Genomic DNA, 27914 nt, shown 5'->3' with positions numbered 1-27914 from the left:
AAGGGTCTAGGGTGCGTGCTGATGCAGCATCATAATGTGGTGGCGTATGCCTCACGACAGTTGAGACCTCATGAAGTTAGTTACCCTACGCACGATTTGGAACTCGCTGTGGTTGTGTTTGCCTTGAAGGTGTGGAGGCATTACCTCTATGGGGTTAAGTTCCATGTTTTCTCTGATCATAAGAGCTTGAAGTACCTCTTTGACCAGAAAGAGCTTAATATGAGGCAGAGAAGGTGGATGGAATTGTTGAAGGACTACAACTTTGAGTTGCATTACCATCCGGGAAAGGCGAACGTAGTGGCGGATGCGTTAAGTCAGAAGTCGTTATATGCGGCTTGGATGATGCTTCAAGAGGAGAAGTTGCTCAAGGGATTCAAGAGTTTGAAAATTGGGGCTCAAGAAGTATCCGGAACTTTGTGTTTGAGCCGATTAGAAATCTCAAGTGACTTTAAGTCCGAACTCCTAAAGGCTCATCAAAATGATGAAGCGTTATGGAAGGTGTTACCGGCTATTGAGCAAGGAAAACAATGGAGAGTGTCGGAAGAAAAAGATGGGTTATGGAGATTCAAGGGTAGGATTATTGTGCCGGATGTTGACACCTTGAGGCAAGATATTTTAAAGGAGGCACACAAAAGTGGATTCTCCATTCACCCGGGAAGTACTAAGATGTACCGTGATTTAAAGGCAATGTTCTGGTGGTTGGGTATGAAGAATGATGTGGCGGAATGTGTATCAAAATGCTTAACTAGTCAAAAGGTAAAGATTGAACATCAAAGACCTTCCGGGATGTTGCAACCTTTAGAGATTCCGCAATGGAAGTGGGAAAGTATTGCAATGGAATTTGTGTCAGGATTGCCAAGGACTAGGGCTGGTTTTGATGCTATCTGGGTGATTGTGGACCGACTGACGAAGTCAGCTCACTTTTTACCCATTCGGATGACTTACACCCTTGAGGAGTTAGCACGATTATACATAAAGGAGATTGTGAGACTTCATGGTGTACCTGCTACTATAATCTCTGATAGAGATCCTCGTTTCACTCCAAGGTTTTGGGGTGCATTTCAGAAAGCTTTTGGAACCCGATTAAGCTTGAGCACGGCTTACCATCCTCAAACAGATGGTCAATCTGAAAGGACGATCCAAACACTAGAGGATATGTTGAGAGCTTGTGTTTTGGACCAACCGGCGAGTTGGGATCGGTATATGCCATTAGTGGAGTTTGTATACAATAATAGTTAGTATATGCCATTAGTGGAGTTTGTATACAATAATAGTTATCATGCGAGCATCGGAATGGCTCCGTATGAGGCCTTGTATGGGAGGAAATGTCAATCTCCGCTATGTTGGTATGAAGCTGGAGAGAAAAGCTTGTTGGGGCCGGAAATGATAGCTGAGAGTACTGAACAAGTCAAGAAAATCCGTGATAGGATGCTTACGGCGCAGAGTCGTCAAAAGAGTTACGCCGATTAGAGGCGAAAGCCCTTAGAATTTGAGGAAGGAGATTATGTTTTCCTTAAGGTTACTCTGACTACAGGAGTAGGTAGGGCGATTAAGGCAAAGAAGTTGAATCCTCGATACATTGGTCCATTTCAGATCCTAGAGAGGATTGGACCGGTGGCGTATCGGATGGCTCTACCACCTCATCTTTTGAATCTGCACGACGTGTTTCACGTGTCGCAGCTTCGGAAGTACACTCCTGATGCTAGCCATGTGTTAGAACCTGAGTCGGTTCAGTTAAGGGAAGATTTGACGCTTCCAGTGGCTCCGGTCAGAATTGATGATAATAGTATCAAACAGTTGTGTGGAAAAGAGGTTTCATTAGTCAAAGTGGCTTGGAGTCGAGGCGGTGTTGAGGAACACACTTGGGAACTTGAGTCGGAGATGCGAACGGATTATCCGCATTTATTCTCAGGTATTTGCATTTGAATTTTGTGGGCAAAATTTCCAATTAGGTGGGTAGAATGTAAAATCCGGTTAATTAATGGCTAATTAGCCTATAAATGAAAATTTATTCTAGATAGCCCAAAATGTGATTTTTGTGGCTAAATGTGATAGAGGAGATTGAGATGAGAATTTTGGTACCAATTTTATAGAATTCGGACCAAGATTGGACCGAACGGGCCAAACCGGGCCAATCGGACCCAAAGTGGGCCCTTGGCCCAACATATCTAAACCAAAACCCTAGTTTTCAGTACTCTCTCTCCTCACACAACACTAATACACACTGAAATTGAAGAGAGGGGAGGAAGAACACTCTCTCAAGTTCTTTCTCTCACTTGATCTTCAAACCACCATAACTTTTGATCTAGAGCTCCAATTGCCGCTCTGTTTGCGGCCACGCGTTCACCGTGGAGAGCTCTACAAAACCCATACAATTAATCTTGAAGTAAGTTACGTTTTGTTCTTCAAAATTCCAGCCTTGTTTTCGAGTTTTATGAGCAAAAATGTTGAGATTTTGGGCTCTTTGATGTTATAGGACCCAACTCTCTTGAAGGAGAAGGTTAATCTTGTCTCCTTGGACCTTGGGTGTGGTAAGATTCTCAACCCTAGTATAATTTGGTTGTTCTATGATGTTTGGGTATTGAGATGTTGTGTATGGGTATGATGATTGTGGCATAGGTTGTGTATATGTGAATATTGGAGCTTGAGTGGTGATTTTGAAAAGCTTAAAAAGGGATTTGGTGGTGAAAAATCTGTTCTTGGAGGTGTTGAGGCCTTGAGAGCTTGTGGATAAGTGATTTGGAAGTGCTTCGGTTGAGCTTGGGAAATCGGCTAAGGTATGGTTTCGGTTTCCCGTATCTAATATGTAATGTGGTAGGAAATACTTAGGCTAGAGGCCCTAAGATAGGCATTGAATGGTTGATGTTATTGAATGATTGAGATATATGATGTGGTCATATATGTGATGATGATTAATGATACCTTGGTGGTATGATGTATGAGAAATATGCATGTTGTGATATATGCTTGATGATTGGTTATGGTTGAATTGTGGGTTGAACCATATTGATGGTGAGTATGATATTGATTGTATACAATGATGATTTATTGGAATTGGTGTGGTTGAGAATTGGCATGAGGAAGAGTATATGATATGTCAATATGTTTGAGTTTGAGCCACTTGGGTGAAGTGGGTTAAAATGATGAGATAGTGATTTTGTATATTGTGGTAATGTGTCAATGTGTGAGTTGAGGAGGTTTGATGTGGAATTTGATATATTTAGATTGATTTCAAAGAAAAGGGATGAAAATGGCATGTTTTGATTGATTTTGAAAAGAGTTGGAAATGGCTATGTTTGAAAATGGCACTTTGTGGTTTTTATGAAAAATATGGTTTTTGGGCATACTTTGACGGGACATAACTTGGACTACATATCTCTGTTTTGTGCCAAATCTGTTTAAAAATGAAATTGGATCCGAGATGTCCATGCCGTTCGAAGAACGGGTGAAAAATGATTTAAAATGAGGAAGTTATGTCTGTTGGAAGATTGGGTTTAAATCTGTGAATTCTGTAGCTTTTAACTTAGAAAATTTTTAGCAGAATGACCCCTCGCGCGTAGGCGCACTTGGCGCGTACGCGGCGTTCTTCCAGGAAAATGCCATCCACGTGCGCGTGTGATGTGCGCGGGCGTGCCGATTGTGCTGCACCCAATGCCCAGCCATTTTCCAGAGAGTTGTGTGAAAACTGTGCCAGCTTTGTGCCTGGGGCACGAGAGTACCCACGCGTACGCGTGGTTGATGCGTGCGCGTCGTTGATGCGTGCGCGTCGTTTGGCTATTTTTCAATCCACGCGTTAGCGTGCGTGACGCTTACGCGTCGATGAGTTTTAAGGCCATCCACGCGTACGCGTGGCCCTGTTTTCATCCCAAAGTTGAATTTTGAGTTTTAAAAGCCAAATCTCATACTTCTAAGCCTCCGATCTCACCACTCATATCTTAAATCATTATGATATGCCTAGCTATGATAGAAGGAGCTAGTGGATGTGTAACTTGCGAGTGAAGCAAGGGAAAAATGAATGATCAATGAGGATCGAGCATGATTATGTGAGATGCGGAGGATGGTGGTGGAAGTGCTTGTTATGCCATGGGCCGAAAGGCTGTGATTGTTAATGAAATGGCTGGTTATGGATTTAACCGTGAGCCGGGTGGCTGGTTATGGAATTAACCGTGAGCCGGATGGCTGGATTATTGCCGTGTTACGGCGGAGCCATGATTATGGCTATGTATAAATGCATATATATGCTGTTAAATGAATTGTGAATGTTGCACTTCTATTATCGGAGATGAGAGTTTCCCTGGGAGAAAGCAGTGGCTAGCCACCACGTGCTCCAAGTCGAGACTTGAAGCTCTGTTGACCCTATGTCGTCAGGGTGGCCGGGCACTGTGAAATTCCCGGACGAGCTCACCCCCAAAAATATTCACCAGTGATGGTGATGGATAAATATTCACCAGTGAGGGTGATGGATATGGATCATGATTATGATCAAGTTATAATGAGCATGACTCAAGTTGGGGAGACACGACAGAGGGACAATCCACCAGGACTTGTCGGGTTGGCTCGATAACCGACAGATGATATCATCAGCCACTAGGGACAGGCATTCATCATATGCATACTATATGAATTGTTTGAGATTGCCTATTTGACTGCATATTACTTGCTAATTGTCTAACTGCCTTAATTTTTCCTACTTGTATATTTCTTGTTTGATATAACTGTGTTTGCTACATTATACTCCTGCTGGTGGTTGGGAGGTGAGAAGGAATTGGAAAGGGAAGTATTAGTTAGACTGAAGTATCCTTAGTCAGATGCCCTTTATGGTTTAGCTTGTTTATAAGCTTTGATATTATCTAGAGGAAGTTCTAGGATTGCCTTCGACTTTCCTCTATTATTATGTATTATATATGTGGAAGCTGTTACCATGCTGGGGACCTCTGGTTCTCACCCATGCGGATTTTGTGGTTTTCAGATGCAGGACGTGAGGTTTCCCGCTGAGGCATGCTGGAGACTTCTAGATTTGCGAAGATCCTTTGTTCTCGAGGCTATGTTTTGGTTTATATGTTTTGCTTAGATACTTTTATCTCTGTATATATTGCTATGCTCGGACCGGTTATCTTCGCAGCCGGATTTTGAGTCTTGATATTCCTGTTCTTGACACTCCTTTGTATATATATAATCTCGCGTTGGTTATCCTCGTTTGTTACGTTATCGATCGGAGTGTTGCGTTTTCGAGTTGCGATTTTTGTTTACCCCTTTTTCTACAAAGGCTCCTAGTTATAATCAATCATTCATACTACTATACATACTAAATTTTTATTTTAGAGGTCGTAATACCTTGCCATCTCTGAATTATGACTTAAGCATAAGACTCTGTATGGTAGGGTGTTACACCAGTCACCAAGTGGCTCGCCCAAAACTTCTTCTTCTCTTTTTTTGAGCTTATTTTGTGCTTTTTACTTCTTTTTCTACCATTTTCTACAAAATTCATCAAATCAAAATATTAAAGCAATATACAACTTAAGCACAATAAATACTCAATAATTGGACATTATGAATTAAATTTTGATATGAAAAAGCATAGAAAAACATGACATGATGCGCAGTCATCACAACACCAAACTTAAACTTTGCTTGTCCTCAAGCAAACAAGAATCATGCAATAAAGTTTGACAAACGAAGGTGAGAAGAATAGCGATTTTTATGTTCATGGTTGGCTAGTTTCTTATGTATGCTACAATCACAAAAGAGATTCAAATGATTGATGCTTCTATCTAGCTCATTTTATGAAATCTTTTTCTTTATGTTCCTTCCTTGAAACAAGCTTTTCATTCTTTTCTCAGCTTATCTTCTTGAGTGCTTTGCACCATTTGTTGAAAGCTACAACTCTAAATGCTTTGTTTTAAAGTATTACTGCTTGATACATAAGCACCACAAGCATTTAATTAGAGGACTCCTTTAACTCATTTGTTCCTTTTCTTTACTTTATAATCATTGATGCTCAGAGCCTTGAGCTTTGAGGGAGTGCTTTGCACTTGAGCGTAGCCTTGACTTAAGTGTTTTGTTTTCAAGCTTTTTGCTTAATACAGAAACACCACAAGTACTTGACAAATGAATTGTCATTGGTACTCAGAGCCTTCAGCTTTCTCATTCTTTCCCTTTTCTTTTCTTGCCTTATTTGCATTTGCTTCATAAAATGTCCTAGATGAAAACTTCAATTAAACAAATTTAAATGTAATTGAGCAACACTAGTCATGCTAGCTTCCCAATACTTATAAGCTCATGCTAACTTCTTCTTTAATTACCTTGTTTGTTTATGCTAATGATGCTTAATTACTTAGAACTCACAAAACTCAAGATGGTAGTCATAATGTCATAGCACATGTTACAATTCAGCAATCAAGCTATGCTTATTCACAACACACATGCATACAAAGAAAATAGAAGACAATCATGCAATTAAAATACTGGAAACAAATAAGAGGAAAAGGAGCTTTACCACCTTGTAGTTCATCTTCACTGTTGTCACTTGCCTCATATTCTTTCCCTTCCCACACCAAACTTAGAATAATTTCTTGTCCTCAAGCAACAAATAAAATAGTGGTGATGGGGTTTATGATGGGTCATGAATGTCTTAACAATGAATTATAAGTAAGGCATGTGTTTAAGCAAGCAAACTAAGGATAGAATAAAGGCACAAGAAGTAAAAATAGAGACAATGTGATTGCATTAATAAGTAGTGCTTGCATGGTACTTTGCATGAAACATAAGTGGTAACACCAAACTTAGTGTGACACTTTCATTTTAGAATAATACAAGTACTTAGTGAAGATTCTAAATCAAATTATTGCATGGTAACACCAAACTTAGAATGCAATCATATGCCAAATTATTGAAAATAAACAAACCAAAGAAAGGAAATGTTACCTACGGTTGGGTTGCCTCCCAACAAGCGTTCTTTTAATGTCATTAGTTTGACATGTTGATCATGGCTTTCTTCCTCTTCTTCCAATTGGTTAAGAGGAATGACCTCAAGAGGAAAGAGGGGCCAGTCAATGGCCCTTGTTTTGAGTGCCTCTCCCTAGTAAGCTTTCTTTTGTTGTTAGCTTGAGTAGACTTGCTTGTTAGAGTAGGGGTGGGATTGCTTTTGGTTGACCTTTTCTTGGATATTGTCCTTTTTTTTTCTTGGTCACCATCCTCTTTTTAGTGCTTTTGTTGATAGCCTTCACTTCTTTGATTTCAAGCCTTAGTTGTTGTGTGCTGGTGGGAGTATCCTCTTCATCATGGGCTTCTTGAACTGGTGGTTCAATGAACTCACCCTTTATGCAACTCTTTGTTTCATTGGAATGTAGACTCCCTTGATTGACTTCCTCTCTTTCTTCTACATGATTTTGTATTGCTTCCTTTAGGACTGAGTTTGCATGTTCATTTGTCACCTTTAGTAGCCTATGTTTCTTGTTTTTCCAATTCTTCTATCATTTGGTCTAAATGCATTCCAATGTTCTTGAGAGAGATTTCGTGTTCTTTTAAAAAAATCCTAGACCATTGGGTGAAATCCTCTATACATTCCGTACACTTCTCTTCCATTTCTCTAATGATTTTTATATTCTCTCAAAGGCTTTCAAGGAGGGCTTCAATCTTTGAGAATCTTTGGGTGTCTAAGGAAGGTTGTGTAGGTTGTGGTGATTGGCTTGGGTTTTGGAATGAATTTTGTGTTGAGGCATACTCAAGTGATGAAGAATTTGGATATGTAAAACTAGGAGGTGAAGTTGGATAATTAAGAGGTGATGGCTCTTGATGAATGGGGTATGAATAAGTGAAATCTCTTTGATTTTGATCTTCCCAGCCACAACATGAGTAGTGATTACACTCATCAAAATATGGACCATTTTGTGGCCTGGGAAGCACCCCATTTCATGTTCTTGATACTCCCACCCACCATTAGCATAATAACATGAATCATTTTGTGGTGGTAGAAAGTTTTCCATGAAAGTTGATTGACCAAAATATGATGGATACTCCATACTTTCTTGTAAATTCTCTGTAACTAACACAATCACCAAAAGAAATTGGAATCTCCCTTGTCACAAATGAGGGATTTTTAGTGAGGCAATATCACAAACAGTTAGTTAGCACAAGAAAATAAAGAAACAAAAGAAATCAAAGACAAAAGAAAAATGTCTAATCCAGTAAATCAATCAACCGGTAGTTTGTTAATCACAATTAATCCCCGACAACGGTGCCATAAAACTTGATGACCGGAATTCACTACCCATATTATGAATCCGTTCTTTGGCAAGTGCACCAAATTATCATCAAGTAATAACTCACTATGAGTGAGGTCGATTCCCACAGAGATTAACAGATTAAGCAAGTAATAGTTAGTTGATTATTCTAGTTAGACAAACATTAAGGAGAGATAATCAACAAGAAATGTAAATGACATAAAAGTAAAGGAAAGCAATAAAGTGCAAGAAAGTAAATGGCATAAATGTAAAGTACAAAAAAGTAAAGTGCTGGAAAATAAATGACCATAAAGTAAATATAAGAACTAAAGATAAAATAAACATTGGGATCAAGAGATATTGTATTCTTCGGATTAATTGATTTCATCTCATCTTTAATCATGCAACTTATTGACCTTTTGGCAATCATGAGTGATTGAGTCCCAGCTCCTTGGTAACTCAATCTCCCCAATCTTAATCAATAGCCAATTCCTTGGTCTAGTTACTCGTGAGAAGAGATGAAGCTTGGTCCTTGATTATACCACACATCTTCATAAATCCAAGTATTGGGTAGATTAAATGTCACAATATCCAACCCAAAACCCAAATCTACTCAAGTGTGAGAAAGAATTTCAAGCATGGTTTTATGATTCGTCTTCCAAGATTCACATAAAACCCAAATACATTCAATTTCTTTCCCAAGTTAATTGAATGCTAACATGAAGAATGAAATTCCTTCTAGTAAATCAAAGAGAGATGAAGAGAAGAAGAAGAATAAAAACAACTTAATCCATTGAAAAACAAAAGAGCTCTCTTTCCCAATGGAAAGAGTCAGTGATTCATAACTAAAATATTTACAAGTAAGAAAGTGGAAGAGGAGAGAAGTGTAGGTGAGAAGAGGGAGTCCAAAGTCCCCTCTCTAGCAGAATTATTGGTCATCCCCTGATTCTATGAAACTAAGGCCTTTATATAGGCTCTCCTAAATTACAAACTTAAATGAAATTGAAAGCAAATTACAATGATATAAAAATGAATAATTCTAGATGCTTCTTGTGGCCTTGATTGGTTGATAATTGTGGCTTGAATTAGAGTTGGAGTGTGCTTGGTTGAAGGTTGGGGCTGCAGAAAAAAGTTGGCATGTGGGTTCAAGTGCCACGCACAATAGAATTTGCTCTTTGGATTGTGACTCACTTTGTAACGTTGAAAGTATGGAGTTGTTTGGGCCTCAAATTGAATGTCCACTATCAAATATTATATATTATTAGAAATCCCTGAATGTCATATTTCTAACGCCACTAGAATCAACGCATTTGGATCTCTGTAGCTCAAGTTATGCCCATTTGAAGGTGAAGAGGTCAGTCTGCCAAATACCCCGGCGTGCCACGCCCATTCTCGGCGTGCCACGCCCCTTGTGTTGTGAAACTGGTGCGCCATGCCCATTCTTGGCATGCCACGCCTTCAATGATGCAATAAATCTTCCTCTCTGGCCATTAGAAATGGCGTGCCATGCCCATTTTAGGAAAGGGATTGGCATGCCACACCCTCGAGTTGGCGTGCCACGCCCAGGTTTTGCAATGCTGAAATAATGGCTTTTTTCACCTTCATATTTCATATCCACCATATAGTATTATATATCGTTGGAAATCTATTGATGTCAGCTTTCCAACGCCACCAATATCACATCATTGGAACCTGTACAACTCAAGTTATGCTCCTTTTAAGATGAAGAGGTCAGGCTGGTAACTCTGCAGGGACGTATTTTTCTCCTAGTGATTTCGGGGTCAATATCTTCCTCAATTCCAGTGTCCATGATAAATTGTTATATATGGTTGAAAAGCTCTAGATGTCTACTTTCTAATGGCACTAGAATCACTTCATTTGGTGTTGTGTAGCTTAAGATATCTTTATTTGAAATGGAGAAGGTCAGGTTGGCATATGCCACGGCGTGCCACGCCATAGTGGGGCTCAAAATTGCTCATCTGGAACTTAAGCTTGACGTGTCATGCCCAAAATACCAAGTGACATACCCTCTTTGAGATCTTGGCTTCCCAAGCTTGGCGTGCCACGTCTAGAGCTCCAAGTGGCACGCCCATTGTGTTGTGTTAAGTAACTCTTCTCTGTTTCATTGGCCTGGCGTGCCACGCCCATAGTGCTGGATCAAAAGCACTCCTCTAGAACTTAAGCTTGGCGTGCCACGCCCAGGCACCAAGTGGCACGCCCAAAACTTCTTCTTCTCTTCTTTTGAGCTTATTTTGTACTTTTTGCTTCTTTTTCCACCATTTTCTACAAAATCCATCAAATCAAAAGATCAAAACAATATACAACTTAAACACAAAAAATACTCAATAATTGGGCATTATGAAATAATTTTGATATGAAAAAGCATAGAAAAACATGACATGATGCGCAGTCATCATGGACCTTGAGGACTTTATACCACACTTCCTAATTTTGAGAAAAAACTCAAGGGCCTCTTTATGATGGCTCCTCTTATCATGACCAGAGATCATCGTATTCCATGCCACAAAGTTGCTAGTGTGCATGTCTTGGAACAATTTACAAGCAACATCCAGCTTAACCAAATTCACAAGAGCATTGAGAACAGTGACAAAAATAACCTGGTTAGGAGAGCAGCAAGCTAGCTGCATTATGTCAAATACCTGGATAGCGTCCTGCGGCAGTCCAGCTCAAACATATCCCAAAATAGAAGCCATCCAAGAAACAGTGTCCAGGAGGAATGCGGTGTCAAATTTGGCACTAGCATGGCAGAAAAAGCTGCATTTGGCATAGAGATCGATAAAAGCACCCTGGCAGAACGGATTGGACACAAAACCTGCCTTGATCATGCAGGAGTGAAGCAGCGTGCCGAATTCAACATTCCTGAGCTTTGAACAAATAGAGAGAGCTATAGCGAGCGTGAATTGGTCAGGCAACTGTCCAAAACGCATCATAGAAATGAAACAACAGAGTGTATTTTGGAATAACCCATGCCTTGAGTACATGAAAATGATAGAATTATAAGCGAATAAATGTCTCTGACGGGGATGGAGCTGGTGGAAGAGCCTCTTAGCGACAGGGACATTGCTGGCAGTGGTGTAGAGATCGATGGTAGCACCTGCGAGGAAGCCATCAGAGGAAATGTAGTGTGCATGAACAACTTTGGCCATTTTCCCGTCGCTGTGGTTGGGAATATTGTCGAACACATGATAGTCGTGATGGTGATGGGGATTAGTTTTAGTTTATTGTAAGCAGAAACAAATGCAGAGAAGGTCGTCGTAGACTTGTGAGATTGAAGGAGGAGAAGGGGAAGGGCAGTGCTGAATGGTTAGTGAATAAGGTCTTAAGAATAAGAAATCTTGGGCTTGAGGTGCAACTGCAAGACGCATCGACAAACAAACAAAAAGTACCTTGTTAATGCTTCTATTGCATAGATGCGTATTGCGTGCTGTGAAAATGAAAGAAAGAAATTGGGTAAGGACCCTATTTAAAGAAAACAATTAGCGGCTAATCAAATTTTAGTCCATATAAAATATTGTGTCACTAATTCACTATATGTTAATTTTATTATTTTAAAAGACTTAAATCATAACGCAAAAGACAAATTTTATAATCTTCCTTAAGGACTAAAATAATAACATGGAAAGATAAACTTTGTAACTATTTCAAATCAATAGGTTAGGTAATGACAACAATTTTAAGGACGCTGACACTTATATTTCAGTAATATCTTTTTAAGTAGTATAAAAAAAGGATGGTACTAAAATAATTACAATAGAAGTAAAGTTAATCCCCTGTTTTATAGGCGCCAATGCAATTAGAACAATAATTTAGGCTTTAAAAAACATGTTGGAAATGTGCATCTAATAGCTTCAAAGTTCCACCAGACAATTTAAGCTTTAATTACAATTAATAACTTCAAACCTAAAGGTCAAAGAACTGGAAGAAGGAAGTTACTTCAAATGCAATTAGACTAAAAACTATAAAAAAATTTATAAAATTTATTCATATTCAGTCTTTCTAAGTCCCACTTAAAATAAAAACACAAAAATACTCCAAAAAAGGGCATAATGATTATTCCAATTTCCAAATGCAATTATTAGATAATGTAACCCTATTATAAGTACTCTATAATATTTTCAATTTTGAGTCATTACCATGCTTAGGTAGTATTTATAATAGTTTTGTCTAGTGATTCCACTTCCTCTTTGTCACAAACTCTGCATGCATAAATATAAGCATGTAGGGGCCTTGTTCACAAAATTTGGTATGCCCCATACTCCCTCGCTATATTATTTATTCCATAACTTGGATGTACCTATTCTTAAGATTTAATATGAGACATTAGAGAAGAATAAAATAGAAGGACACATCTTCAATTATAATATATATAAGATATGGCTCCTAATTATATTAAATCACCAATGTACATGTAGTGAGAAAACAAATAAATCAGTGTGAGTCACAAATTATGTAGTCAGAAATTAAAGCAGTCCACATAACAATGATTTTAAGGTTCAAAAACTCTGAGAAAAGTAAGTTGGCATTTGCAATCCTTTGTGAGTCCATATACATACCCAACAAAGAGGTACCTAAGAACTCACGACCTCATAAAAGACCCCTCTTAACTATAGCATGGTGGATCTGCAACCTTGGAATTACCTGAGAACCCTTTCAAGCATCTATTAGGCTTGCAAATGTAATTTCAGATGTCTTGAGCCCCAATGTCAGCATATCACTAAGAAGATTAATAGTTTCTTTTATATTTTTTAGAGTATATCTTGAAATCAGAGCATTCATGGATACCACACTCCATTAAGGCATGCTAGAATAGATTTTTCATGCATCTTTAATGAACCAGCGTTTATAATACATGTCTAATGAGTGGATATTTTATATGCTTTACGGTGGTATTTTCATGTAGTTTTTAGTATGCGTTAGTTACTTTTTAGTATATTTTTATTAGTTTTTATGCAAAAATCACATTTTTGGACTTAACTATGAGTTTGTGTATTTTTCTGTGATTTCAGGTATTTTCTTTCTGAAATTGAGGGACCTGAGCAAAAATCTTATTCAGAGGCTGAAAAAGGACTGCAGATGCTGTTGGATTCTGACCCTCCTACACACGAAATAGATTTTATGGAGCTATAGAAACCCAATTGGTGTGATCTCAATTGCGTTGGAAAGTAGACATCTTGGGCTTTCCAGAAATGCATAATAGTCTATACTTTGTCCGAGATTTGATAGCACAAACTGGCGTTTAAATGCCAGCTTTTTACCCTTTTCTGGCATTAAACGCCAGAACTGGCATAAAAGTTGGAGTTAAATGCCCAAATTGGCACCAAAGCTGACGTTTAACTCTAGGAATAGCATATGCACGTGAAAGCTTCAATGCTCAGCCCAAACACATACCAAGTGGGCCCCGAAAGTGGATTTCTGCACTATCTATCTTAGTTTACTCATTTTTTGTAAACCTAGATTACTAGTTGAGTATAAAAACTACTTTTAGAGATTTATTTGGTACCTCATGACATTTTACATATGAATTTGTATCTTCTACGGCATGAGTCTCTAAACCCCATGAGTCTCGATGGATTAATGCAATTATTTCTGTTTTATATTCAATCACGCTTGTTTCTATTCTAAGATATTCATTCGCACTTCAACATGATGAATGTGATGATCTGTGACACTCATCACCATTCTCAACTGATGAACGCGTGACTGACAACCACTTTCGTTCTACCTTAGATTGAGTGTGTATCTCTTGGGTTCCTGGTTCACGAGTTTGATTGCCTCTCTTGACAACAGAGTGTTCAAATCCGTGAAACCAGAGTCTTCGTGGTATAAGCTAGAATCAATTGGCAGCACTCTTGAGATCCGAAAAGTCTAAACCATGTGTGTGGTATTCTGTGTAGGATCTGGGAAGGGGTGACTGTTACGAGCTTCAAACTCACAAATGTTGGGCGCAGTGACAGTGTGCAAAAGGATCAATGGATCCTATTCCAGCACGAGTGAGAACCAATAGGTGATTAGCCCTACGAAACCCGTAGTTGGACCATTTTCACTGAGAGGACGGATGGTAGCCATTGACAACGGTGATCCACCAACATACAGCTTGCCATGGAAGGAGCCTTGCGTGCGTGAAGAAAACAACAGTAGGAAACCAGGGATTCAGAAGACAGAGCATCTCCAAAACCTCAACCTGTTCTCCATTACTGCATAACAAGTATTATTCATTTCATGTTCTTTTACTTTTTACAAACAAAACTCTTTTCATTATTAATCTCCTGACTAAGGTTTACAAGATAACCATAGATTGCTTCAAGCAGACAATCTCTGTGGGATCAACCCTTACTCACGCAAGGTATTACTTGGACGACCCAGTGCACTTGCTGGTTAGTGGCACCGGAGTTGTGAAAAGTGTGAATCCAAATTCCGTGCACCAAGTTTTTGGCGCCGTTACCAGGGATTGTTCGAGTTTGGACAACTGACGGTTCATCTTGTTACTTAGATTAGGAAAAATTTGTCTTTTTGGTTTAGAGTCTTTTATTTTCTTTTCAAAAAAAATTTCAAAAATATCATTTTTCTTTATTAATCTTTAATTTTCTTTGAGTTTAGTTTCATGTTTTAAGTTTGGTGTCAATTGCATGTGGTTATTTTCTTTCAATTTTTCGAGTTGTTCTTGTTTATTTTCCTTGTTTGATCTTTGAATATTCTTGTTTGGTGTCTTTCCTTGTTTTTCCTGTGTATTTTCGAATTATTAGTGCCTATAGTATAAAAATTTTTAAGTTTGGTGTTTCTTGTGTTGTTATTACCTTAAAAAGTTTTCAAAAAGTGTTCTTGGTGTTCTTTTTATGTTCTTGTTGTTCTTGTGAGTCTTCAAAGTATTCTTGAGTTTTTTTTGTGTTTTGATCTTAAAATTTTTAAGTTTGGTGTTCCTTGGTGTTTTCCCTTCAAATTTTCGAAAATAAGCAGCATTAGATCTAAAAAATTTTAAGTCTTCTGTCTTTTTATTATTTTTCTCTTTCCTCATTAAATTCAAAAAAATAAAAAATATCTTTTCCTTTATTCACTCATAATTTTCGAATTCCTTGAGTTGATTTAGTCAAAATTTTTAAAATTTGGTAGTTTCTTGTTAGTCAAGTCAAAATTTCAATTTTTAAAATTATCTTCTTAAACCTTTTTCAAAACAAACTCTTTTTCAATTTTCTCTTTTTATTTTTTTCGAAAATCCTTCATAAAATTTTTCAAAATCTTTTTCTTTTTCTTACATACAATTTTCGAATCTCTTGTCTTGGTTCACTAAATTGATTGAAAAATTTTAAGTTTGGTATTTTCTTGTTAAGAAAGTTTCAATCTTTAAAATTTTAAGATCGTATCTTTTTTAAAACTTCCTAACCACTTTCTCTCTCTTCATTTTTCGAAAATCCTCACCCAAAATCTTTCATTTATTTTATTTTATCTTCTTTTATTTTAGGTTTTCTAAAAAAATTAAATAATAAATATAATATTTCTATCTCCAATCCACATCATCTCCCTTTCTCCATCATGGACCTAAGTGAAAATGAACAGTCCAGAAGGACTATGGGGTCGTATGCTAACCCCACTACTGCTTCATATGGGAGTAATATTTGTATACCCCCTATAAGGGCTAACACTTTTAAGCTAAATCCTTAGCTCATTATCATGGTGCAGTAAAATTGCCAGTATTCTGGTCTTCCACTGGAAGAACCTACTGAGTTTCTGGCATAGTTTTTACAAATTGCTGATACAGTACGTGATAAGGAAGTGGATCAGGATGTCTACATATTATTACTGTTTCTATTTGCTGTAAAAGACCAAGCTAAGAGGTGGTTAAATAACCAACCCAAAGCCAGCATAAGAACATAGAAACAGTTGACAAACAAATTCCTGAATCAATATTTCCCTCCAAAAAGGATGACAAAGCTAAGACTGGACATCCAAGGCTTTAAACAAGAGGATGATGAATCTTTTTATGATGCCTGAGAGAGGTACAGAGAGATGCTAAGGAAGTGCCCATCTGAAATGTTTTCAGAATGGGTGCAGTTAGACATATTCTATTACGGGCTTACAGAAAAAGCCCAAATATTTCTAGACTACTCAGCTGGTAGATCTATACACATGAGAAAGACAATTGAAGAGACTCAAGAGCTCATTGATACAATTGCTAGAAATCAGCATCTGTACTTAAGCAATGAGTCCTCCATGAAAGAAGAAGCTAAGGCAGTATCCACTGAACTTGGTCCTCCAAAACAAGTTGCTGAACTCAATCAGCAATTATGTTTTCTAACAAAAATAGCTAGCAGAATTCAAAGAGATGCTACAAGAAACCAAAGATGCTAACCAGAATATGGAAAAATAATTGAATCAGACAAAACAACAGTTATCCAAACAAATAACAAAAGAGTGCTAAGCTATTCATTTAAGGAGTGGGAAGACATTAAATACCTCAACTCAAAGCAGCAAAAAGTCAAGGAAGGAACAACTGATAGAGGATGAGCAAACCGCTGCCCAAAATCCCTCTGAGGACAGTAAGAGCCCAGAGAGGAATAATTCTGGCATTCAAACGCCAGAAAAAGGGTGGAAAATTGGTGTTAAACGTCCATCCAACCCCTGATCTTGGCGTTCAAATGCCAATGTGAGATCAGACACCTGTAAGTGCTGATAGTAACCCTCCTAAGAAGGCTTCTCCAACCACCTCTGTAGGAAATAAACCTGCAGCATCTAAGGTTGAGGAATATAAAGCCAAGATGCCTTATCCTCAAAAACTCCGCCAAGCGGAAAAGGATAAGCAATTTGCCCGCTTTGCAGACTATCTCAGGACTCTTGAAATAAAGATCTCGTTTACAGAGGTACTTAAGCAAATACCCTCTTATGCTAAGTTCATGAAAGAGATCTTAAGTCATAAGAAGGATTGGAGAGAAACTGAAAAAGTTTTCCTCACTGAAGAATGTAGTGCAGTCATTCTGAAAAGCTTACCAGAGAAGCTTAAAGATCCTGGAAGCTTTATGATACCATGCACATTAGAGGGTACTTGTACCAAGATAGCTCTATGTGATCTTGGGGCAAGTATCAACCTAATACCTGCATCCACTATCAGAAAGCTTGGCTTGGCTGAAGAAGTCAAACCAACCCGAATATGCCTCCAACTTGCTGATGGCTCCATTAAATATCTATCAGGCGTAATTGAGGACATGATTATCAAGGTTTGGCCATTTGCCTTTTCCATTGACTTTGTAGTGCTGAAAATGGAGGAGCACAAGAGTGCAACTCTCATTCTAGGAAGACCTTTCCTAGCAACTAGACGAACCTTCATTGATGTCCAAAAAGGGGAGGTGACCCTGAGAGTCAATGAGGATGAGTTTAAGTTGAATGTTGTCAAAGCTATGCAGCATCCAGACACATCAAAAGACTGCATGAGAGTTGATATTATTGACTCCCTGGTGGAAGAAGTCAATATGACTGAGAGTCTCAAATCAGAGCTAGAGGACATCTTTAAAGATGTTCAGCCTGATTTGGAAGAACCAGAGAAAACAGAAGAACCCCTGAAAACTCCTCAGGAAGAGGATAAGCCTCCTAAACCCGAGCTCAAACCACTACCACCATCCCTGAAATATGCATTTCTGGGAGAGGATGTAACTTTTCCTGTGATCATAAGCTCTCCTTTAGAACCACAGGAAGAGAAAGCACTACTTCATGTGCTAAAGACACACAAGACAGCTCTTGGGTGGTCCATAAATGATCTTAAGGGCATTAGCCCAGCCAGATGCATGCACAAGATCTTATTGGAGGATGATGCTAAGCCAGTGGTTCAACCATAGAGGCGGCTAAATTCGGCCATGAAGGAAGTGGTGCAGAAAGAGATCACTAAATTACTAGAGGCTGAGATTATTTATCCTATTTCGATAGCCCCTGGGTGAGCCCTGTCCAAGTTGTCCCAAAGAAGGAAGGTATGACAGTGATTCATAATGAAAAAAATGAAGTGGTTCCTACAAGAACAGTTACAGGGTGGCTATGTATATTGACTACAGAAGGCTCAATACAGCCACCAGAAAGGATCATTTTCCTTTACCATTCATAGACCAGATGCTAGAAAGACTAGTAGGACATGACTATTACTGCTTTTTGAATGGTTATTCAAGCTATAACCAAATTGAAGTAGATCCTCAGGATCAAGAGAAAATAGCATTCACATGTCCATCTGGTGTATTTGCGTAGAGAAGGATGCCATTTGGTCTGTGCAATGCACCTGCAACCTTTCAGAGATGCATGCTCTCTATTTTCTCTGATATGGTAGAAAAATTTCTAGAAGTCTTCATGGATGACTTTTCAGCATTTAGAGACTCATTCAGCTCTTGTCTTGATCATCTAGCACTTGTTCTGAAAAGGTGCTAAGAGACTAACCTGGTTTTAAACTGGAAAAAATGTCACTTTATGGTGACTGAAGGAATTGTCCTTGGGCATAAAATTTCGAACAAAGGAATAGAGGTGGATCAAGCTAAGGTAGAGGTAATTGAAAAATTACCACCACCCACCAATGTTAAGGAAATCAGAAGCTTTCTGGGACATGCAGGATTCTCCAGGAGGTTTATAAAGAATTTTTCAAAAATCGCAAAACCTCTGAGTAATCTGCTAACTGCTGATACACCATTTGTCGTTGACACATAGTGTATGCAGGCCTTTGAGACTCTGAAGGCTAAGTTGGTCACAGCACCTGTCATTTCTGCACCAGACTAGACATTACCATTCGAATTAATGTGTGATGCCAGTGACCATGCTATTGGTGTAGTATTAGGACAAAGGCATAACAAGCTTCTGCACGTCATTTACTATGCCAGCCGTGTTCTAAATGACGTACAAAAGAATTACACAACCACAGAAAAAGAGCTACTTGTAGTGGTTTATGCCATTGACAAGTTTAAATCCTATTTAGTAGGATCAAAAGTGATTGTATACACTGACCATGCTGCTCTCAAATATCTACTCATACAGCAGAATTCAAAACCCAGGCTCATAAGATGGGTGTTGCTTCTGTAAGAGTTTGATATAGAAATAAGAGACAGAAAAGGGATAGAGAACCAAGTAGCAGATCACATGTCCCGAATAGAACCAATAGAAGGTGCGTCCCTCCCCTCTACTGAGATCTCTAAAATCTTCCCAGACGAGTAACGCTTTGCCATTCAGGAAGTACCGTGGTTTGCAGACATTGCAAACTACAAAGCGGTAAGATTCATACCCAAAGAGTACAGCAGGCAGCAAACAAAAAACTAGTTACTGATGCAAAGTACTACTTGTGGGATGAACCATATATCTTTAAGAGATGTGCAGACGGAATAATCCGTAGGTGTGTGCCCAGAGAAGAGGCACAGAAGATCCTATGCCATTGCCATGGATCACAATATGGAGAATATTTCGGAAGTGAGCGGACAGCCACAGGAGTCTTCCAATGTGGTTTCTACTGGCCTACTCTCTATAGAGACTCCTGAAAGTTTGTACGTAGCTGTGACAGTTGCCAAAGAGCTGGTAATCTGCCTCACGGTTATGCCATGCCTCAGTAAGGGATCTTAGAAATTGAGTTGTTTGATGTATGGGGTATTAACTTCATGGGGCCTTTCCCGCCATCATACTCAAACACTTATATTCTGGTAGTAGTAGACTATGTATCTAAATGGGTGGAGGCAATTGCAACACCCACTAATGATACTAAGATAGTGCTGAAGTTCCTCCAGAAGCATATCTTCAGCAGATTTGGTGTCCCTAGAATACTAATCAGTGATGGAGGGACTCATTTCTGTAATAAATAGCTTGACTCTGCTCTGATCCGATATGAAATTAACCACAAAGTGGCAACTCTATATCATCCACAGATAAATGGGTAGGCTGAAGTCTCAAATAGAGAACTAAAACAAATCCTGGGACGGACTGTAAATACCCGTAGAAAGGATTGGGCAAGGAGTCTGGATGATGCTCTGTGGGCATACAGAACTGCATTCAAAACTCCTATAGGGACCTCTCCATACCAGCTTTTGTATGGAAAAGCCTGTCACCTGCCAGTGAAACTGGAACAAAAGGCCTACTGGGCAACCAGATTCCTAAACCTTGATGCCAAGTTAGCTAGAGAGAAAATATTTCTCCAGTTGAATGAGCTAGAGGAATTCAGACTCAATACTTTCGAAAATGCAAAAATTTATAAGGAGAAAGCAAAAAGGTGGCATGACAAGAAGCTGTCATCCAGAGTCTTTGAGCCAGGACAGAAGGTTCTGCTATTTAACTCTAGGCTCAGATTGTTCCTGGGAAATTAAAATTTCGGTGGAGGGGACCATATGTGATTACAAGTGTGTCACTGATAAACCACTATTTCATGGTTTATCTTGTGCTCAATTGAGTGGTTTTTATCAACTCTTTACCCACTTATTCATATGATTTGCATGTTTTATATTTTCCTTCCTGATTTTGTGCTATGACTGAAAACATGCTTCTTTGGCTTTTATTTTCTTTTATTTAAATCCTCTCTTATTATCATTCGATGCCTTGATATGTGTGTTAATTGATTTCAAGGATTACAGGGCAAGAATAGCTTAGAGGATGGAAAGAAAGCATGCAAAAGTGGAAGGAATACAAGAAGTTGAAGAAACTGCTAAGCTGTCCAGCCTGACTTCTTCGCACTCAAATGTTCATAACTAAAGCTACAGAGGTCCAAATGATGCGATTTCAATTGATTTGGAAAGCTAACATCCGGGGCTTCAATTTGATATATAATTTGCCATAGTGGCCATACAGGTAGGCGACGCGAACGAGCGCTCCACGCGGACGTGTCGCATCTGTGAACCCTATTCCACGCAAACGCGTGGACGACGCCTCCGCGTCACTTTCCCGCGACCTGTACGTACCAAACTTTGAAACCAGCGATTTTTGTGCTATTTTTGACCCAGTTTTCGGCCCAGAAAGCACAGATTAAAGGTTGTAAAGTGGAGGAATGAAGAGGAGACTCAGAATTCACTTTCCAGAATTTTAGATGTAGTTTTAGAGAGAGAGAGGCTCTCTCCTCTCTCTTAAGATTTAGGATTAGGATTTTTAGAAATTATGATTTATTTCTTCTTCATCACAGGTTCAATATTTCTTTTACTTTATATTTCTCTTCTACTTTGAGATACTTTAATGCTTTTATTTATGTTTGATTTATGTTGCCCAATTGGCTTATGAATATTTTTCATGTTAAATTTGACTGCTTTGAATGAATGTTATTTGAGGTATTCCAGATATTTATGATTTTAATTTTAGCTTTTTATATTATTGGCTTTAAATTGATTAACTGGAAGCTCTTGAGTTATCAACTATTCATGATTGATTGTTATGTCGGCTAATTAACTGGAATTCCACTAACTCTAGTTTTTTCTTAGGATTTGGCTAGAACTTGGGAAATCCAACCAATTGGTTCACTTGATTTTCCCTTGCTTACACAAAGGTTAACTAAGTGGGATTAATTTCCATTCTTATAGGAGTAACTAGGATAGGACTTCCGAATTTTCATATCTTTCCAAAAGTTTGTTTTATAGTTAATCATTTATTTTATTTGTCCTTTAATTTACTTGTTCCCCACTTTCAAAACCCAATTTACAAAACCCGTAACCAATAATAAGAATAAACCTCCCTGTGATTCCTTGAGAAGACGACCCGAGATTTGAATACTCGGTTAACAATTTTAAAAAGGGTTTATTACTTGTGACAACGAAAACGTTTGTAAGAAAGGTTGATTGCCTGGTTTAGTAACTATACTTACAACGAGAGTTTACTATAACTTCTGAACCATCAATCTTCAGTTCTTCAAAATGGCGTCGTTGCTGGGGTATTGCAAACGTGTGCCTTATTATTGGTTATTGTAAATATCTTTCTTTTACTTGTTTATTTGCTTCTTCTTTTCCCCCTTATTTCTGATAACTACTATGAATTCTCACCCCTCTCGCTTTGAGTCCAGTTCTAATTTTGTTGTAAGGAATGGAAGCTATAACAGGAATATGCATCAAGGTCAAAGCAATCAATGATGGATGGAGCCAAGAGGATCTGATCAACCCTTTAGGCAACAACACCCTCCTAGATATCACAGACAAAGACCATCCTGCAATGCATACCAAGCTGATAGATATGGTGGATCGCCTAGTAGTTACCAACAAGCCCCAATGTATGCTCAGAGACCATCCTCACAACATAACTTTGAACCACCACACTCTCAAGCCCCTTTCCACCATTCACCTCCATATGACCCCAATCCTTATTCACCACACCAACCACCATATGAACCATACCCAGAACCACCACCTCAATATACGCCATCTCCATATCCTTATCAAGAGGAACCACTTCCGTGTTATGAACCTTTTCTCCCAACAAATGAACCCTCCTATCCACCCCAAACCTCCATAGAAAGCAAACTTGCCTCTATCACTAGTCTCACCTCTACTCTTCAAGCACTTATATCCCGCATGGGCCAACCCTCTACACCCAATATTCAACCCTCAAGCTCCACTGTACTTCCATCTCAACCACATAATAATCCACCCATCCCATCACCACCATCCATGGAAGAGCGCCAACATCCATCAATCCAAGAGCAACATGATCCCACTGATACTATTGACATGGAACAAGAGAGAGAGGATCATCTTCGTGAATCCATACTTCATAAGGAGCTAGAGGAGGCACTAAAGGTGAAGGTAGTAGAGACCCTTGAAGTTGACAGTGTGATTGAAGAACTAGTGAAAGAAGACAACAAGGAGGATTTTGTACTTGAAGGTGAAGAAATGGTTGAACAGGAAATCATCAAGGATGAATACGACTTCATACTTAAATACCTGGATCAAGCAAGAAATCGATTACCTTTCCGACGTTCGGACATTCAAAGAACCCCCATGGCTTCATGTGGGAAATCTACGGAAGAACATAGCAGGAAGGAGAAATTGGGCACTCCGGTGGATAGGGAGCAGCACGATTTGGTATTGGAACAAGTGGAGAAAGCCGGAATTATTGAAGAAGAAGAGGAGGCAGTGGTTGAAGACTTAGGAGATGCTGAACCTCCATGGGAAAGTCAAGTTATAGAGCATCCTTCAAAAACGTTTGAAGCTGATGTTGAGGAGGGTGTACAACCTCCAAAGCATATCATAGTTGAAGACTTTGAAGGAGACGATCAAGAGATGGATTCAATCATTAATGAATTCTTCTCTACATTTGAATCCTCTCCCATTGGACTTGACATGGAAATTAAAGAAGAAGAAGCACAACATCCCATGCCCTTGGTGAACAATGAAGAAGAGATTAAATTGGAAAAAATTCACCAAAAGGAAGAGGTTGATATTGAAGATTACAAAGAAGTGGCAGATGTCGAAGAGGAGCACAAGGGAGTGGAGCTTGCACGTTCATTAGAAACACCTCCCCCGAAGTTGCCATCATCCTTCACAACATTCAAGTGGGTAAAATTCATATCCCTTAGCTTTTTAATTCAACTTGAATACGGGCTACTGGAGACGGATGGTCAACTTAGAGCTCTTTGTGGCATTAAGAGTAAGAAGAAGATGGTCAGTGGTAAGATCTGTCCTGCAAGGTTCATTATGGTTGGAAGCTCAAAATTTAAATGCAAAAGTTGGTGTAAAGCTCAATTGAATGGGTCTAGGAAGTTGTTTGGACGCTTCAGTGACAATTCTAAAGCTGAACCACCCAGATGGAATCATGATAATCAACTTGAAGACGGGTGTAGAAACAAGATTTGGGATCCCGGAGGATATTGGATTTGCAAACATTGATGGAGATTCCTGGATGAATTCAAGCACAAGCCACCATAATAGGGAGCTCACCAAATGTCCAACTTAAGGACTTTAACTAAAAGTGCTAGGTGGGAGACAACCCACCATGGTATGATCGTTCTCTTTTTAGTTTTACTTTTAGTCTGTTTTTGAATTTTTATTGAACCTGAAATTTTTGCATGACATTCATTGCATTTTGCATTTCTGCATACTGCATAAAAAAAATATCGCACCCGACGCGACAGCGTCGCCGACGCATCCGCGTCATAGGTGCGTTGGAAAGAAAACAAATTGAATAGAGAGTCATGCGAGAGCGTGGCTAGAGGCGTGCCTTCGGCAAAAATTGATCCACGTGACCGCGTCGCTGACGCGTCCGCGTCATGTGGGAAAAATGCCTCCCACGCGTTCGCGTCACCCACGCGAACGCGTGCCACAAATTCGACGTAAAAAGGGTGTATGGCCGAAAGTTGCGCTAGAATTGGGCTGGACTCGTGCTAGTAGCACAAGCCCTGCCACGAGAACGCGTGCCCCACGCGTCCGCGTCAATCCCCATAATATGGCCTATCACGCGATCGTGTCACCCACGCGGCCGCGTTACCCAAAATATTGGCAAAATGAGTTTCAAACAGAAAGTTGCGCGAGCGCGCGACTACCCTCGCGCTAGTAGCACGAATTCACTCACGCGACCGTGTGCCCCACGCGGCCGCGTCACTTGACAATAGCGCCAACCGCGCGAACACGTCACTCACGCGTTCGCGTCGCCTGCGCCGCACAGCTTATCCAGATCAGCCAAAATATCTTCTCTTTTCTTCCCAAAATCTAAATCTTTTCTTCCCCTTCTTATTTCTTCCTTCCTTCCTTTCTTTTTCTTTCTTTTTTTCTTTTAATTGGTGTTGGAAATTTATTTGGGTCATTATTTCCCATATTTTGCTTATGGATTATTTGGGATTTATTTAAACAAATTATATATTATTATAAGGGTGCTTGCATGTTCTAAATTAATATTTTCCATACCTTATTTACTATGCATGCTTTGTGTTTGTGAAAATGCCCATATGGCATTTTGCACTATTTTTAGATTTCTTTTAAATCTACTACTTTAAATGCCTGCTTTTCATATAACCCCTTCTCTACTTTATTATTTAAATATAATTGTTTTTACAAACATATTATTAATTTGAGAGACTTGGTAATCTAATTTAGACATTGAATGCTTGACCTATGCTACTCATGCCCTTTGCCGGCATGCCAATAAACACCTTGCATTCAATTTTCCTCACATGCACTTGCTATATTTCCATTGTTGATTTGCCACATGTAGTCATGACCATGTGTTCACATCATTATCCATACCTGTGCATTGATTACCATATTTCCTATTCTTTTCCTTGCTATAACCCTTGAATGCTAATATCTTTCCTCGTTTCCTTTCAGGATGGCCACCAAGAAAGGTAAAGAGAAAGCTATTCCCATACCATTGGCAAGGAAAGGAACAAGAGAGTACTAGCTGAGGAACCACAACCCCCGCCACCTACACATCTTTGCATGCACCGAGGACGGTGCAATCTTTAAGTGTGGGGAGGTCGATACCAATCTCCACGGGTTCGTTAGTCCCTTCTCAACACCAATTTTTGTTTTTCATTGTTGCATTTGCATGTTTTATTATATGTCTGTTTTATTTTGTGCATATTTTACCACTTGGTTGAAGTAATATTTTCTTTTTCAAGAAATCTTTTATAGTATTTCACTAATTTGAATAAAACTTTTTGAAAAACTTGTTTGAAGAAATCTTATTTTGGAACATAGTTTAAAACTCGAACACACAAAACCAGTGAGATTTTGAGCCTATTTGATTGGTTGCATTTTATCAACCAATATTTTATTTTTGGTGTGTGTTTTTCTCTCTAAAATTGTGATCTTTGTCTTGCTTAATTTTATATTTCCATTGTTTGATGTATGCATGCACTGATATGATTGAGGCCTTTGTTTCACTAAGCTTACATACCCATATGGTCTTACCCCTTTCATTATCCTTTGCAAACCAATTTGAGCCTAATATACCCATTTGTTCTTTACTTTAGCACATTACTAACTCTAAGCGAAAAACAATAATGTCCTTAATTTGAATCCTTGGTTAGCTTAGACTAGTAAAAGTGCTCATGATTTAAGTGTGGGGAAGTTGGGTTTGAAAATATTTGGTTTGAATAATTGGGTGTTGTATATTTTAGTGAAAATATGTAAAATAATAGTTGAGCACATATTATTGCATTCAATACTTTAATCATATGCATTAAAAAAAGTGAAAAAGAAAAAGAAAAGAGCAAATAATAAAAAGGGGACAAAATGCCCCAAAAGTAAGTGTTGGTATCAATGCATATGTTCTGAACTCAAATTTAGGATGCATGAATATGTGGAAAATACAGTTAATGGGAAGTTAGATTTTGCATTTTAAATGGATTGTCTTAAGTTAGGCTGAAAGTTTATGTTAATTAAGAATTCAGATTTTAGTCCACTTGGCCAAATACAATCCTACCTTAACCTTAACCCCATTACAACCCTTAAAAGACCTCTTGATTTGTGTATTGGTGCATTAAATTTTTGTTGATTGTTAGACGAAGAGAAAGCTATAGAAAGCAAGATTAGTAGAGAATTGAGAGAATTGACCCTAGACACTTGAGAGTTAGAATGATATACACTACCAGTAAGGGTTCAGTGCTTACTTCTATGTTCTCTGCTTTCATGAGCTATCTTCTTCTTGCAAGTTATTTGTATTGTATTTTGTGATTTGAATTAGTGAAATCCAGTTCATATTTGTTCTTGAAAGATTTATTTACTTTTTCACCAAGTAGGTAGAATCATCTTTGCATGTAGTTGCATTCATATAGATAGGTTGCATTTCATACATTCTATCCTTCCTCTTCACTCTTTTATAGCTTCTCTTGAGCTTAGCATGAGGACATGCTAATGTTTAAGTGTGGGGAGGTTGATAAACCACTATTTTATGGTTTATCTTGTGCTCAATCGAGTGGTTTTTATCAACTCTTTACCCACTTATTCATATGATTTGCATGTTTTATATTTTCCTTCCTGATTTTGTGCTATGACTGAAAACATGCTTCTTTGGCTTTTATTTTATTTTATTTAAATCCTCTCTTATTATCATTCGATGCCTTGATATGTGTGTTAAGTGATTTCAAGGATTACAGGGCAAGAATAGCTTAGAGGATGGAAAGGAAGCATGCAAAAGTGGAAGGAATACAAGAAGTTGAAGAAACTGCTAAGCTGTCCAGCCTGACCTCTTTGCACTCAAACGGTCATAACTAGAGCTATAGAGATCCAAATGATGTGGTTCTATTTGCGTTGGAAAGATAACGTCTGGGGCTTCGATTTGATATATAATTTGCCATAGTGGCCGTACAGATAGGCATTGCAACGCGTACTCCACGCGGACGCGTCGCATCTGCGAACCTCAATCCACGCAAACGCGTGGACGATGCCTCCGCGTCACTTTCCCGCAACCTGTACGTACCAGACTTTGAAATCAGCGATTTCTGGGCTATTTTTGACCCAGTTTTTGGCCCAAAAAGCACATATTAAAGGCTGTAAAGTGGAGGAATAAAGAGGAGACTCGGAATTCACTTTCCAGAATTTTAGATGAGTTTTAGAGAGAGATAGGCTCTCTCCTCTCTCTTAGGATTTAGGATTAGGATTTTTAGAAATTAGAATTTATTTCTTCTTCATCACAGGTTCAATATTCCTTTTACTTTATATTTTTCTTCTACTTTGAGATACTTTAATGCTTTTATTTATGTTTGATTTATGTTGCCCAATTGGCTTATGAATATTTTTCATGTTAGATTTGACTGCTTTGAATGAA

At 38.7% G+C, this 27914-nt stretch overlaps 1 pseudogene; it reads right to left on the bottom strand.

Moving 5' to 3' along the window:
- Positions 1–27914, bottom strand: part of LOC107465240 (pentatricopeptide repeat-containing protein At3g09040, mitochondrial-like) — a 50509-nt pseudogene that overhangs the window by 7932 nt on the left and 14663 nt on the right.

Source organism: Arachis duranensis, chromosome 9, assembly GCF_000817695.3.
Source record: "Arachis duranensis cultivar V14167 chromosome 9, aradu.V14167.gnm2.J7QH, whole genome shotgun sequence".
In the NCBI taxonomy this organism is placed as follows: domain Eukaryota; kingdom Viridiplantae; phylum Streptophyta; class Magnoliopsida; order Fabales; family Fabaceae; genus Arachis; species Arachis duranensis.
This window is presented reverse-complemented; position numbering and strand designations above follow the sequence as displayed.